This window comes from Capsella rubella, unplaced genomic scaffold, assembly GCF_000375325.1.
Source record: "Capsella rubella cultivar Monte Gargano unplaced genomic scaffold, Caprub1_0 scaffold_4, whole genome shotgun sequence".
Taxonomy (NCBI): domain Eukaryota; kingdom Viridiplantae; phylum Streptophyta; class Magnoliopsida; order Brassicales; family Brassicaceae; genus Capsella; species Capsella rubella.
In genome coordinates, this window is record NW_006238920.1 from 4,101,093 (window position 1) to 4,101,778 (window position 686).

Sequence of the window (686 nt, forward strand, 5' to 3'; positions counted from 1 at the left end):
ATTTTCATTCATATGGTTATTTTCGTCTTCGCCTAATTTTTTCCTTTTATGTAGCGCCAATTCAACTGGGATCCAAGGCAAACGTTACTCATTTGGACACACTTTAATAAAGATGCGCATTGCATTTTCATGTCGAATATGCGTAGGATTAGGAAGTGCTGGATCCGAGGTTACGTTAAGCCCGAGTGGTTGAAGCCAATGGTTTGGGAGAAAATTGTCCATATGTTCCAACAACTTGGTATGGACGATATTTGCTGGGACTATTTTTACTGAACTTCTACAGTTATTTGCTTTTGAATGTTTTCAATGTTGTTTCCTATGTGTTCTCAATCTCTCTGCTTTTGAATGTTGTTTGTGCTTTCTGAACTTCTTTTGAACTTCTTTGTAATCCCATATGTATGTGATGATATCGTGACCACACCAACATCCACAATTCGTCGGAAGATCTGGAGGGTAAGCACCATGTGCTGAACGATATGTACTCGAAGAGTAGTCGCTCATATTAAAATTGAGAAGTAGAATTCTTTAATCGAAGATAAACCAAGAAATCGGATGTGAATCCCAGAAATCGATAAGAACCCTAAATCCCCAATCTGATCGCTCGATTATGACTATAAGGGAGAAGAAAGAAGTAAACGACGTCGTCTGGAATTAACTCGGCCAAACCACGAATTTAATTTACGATA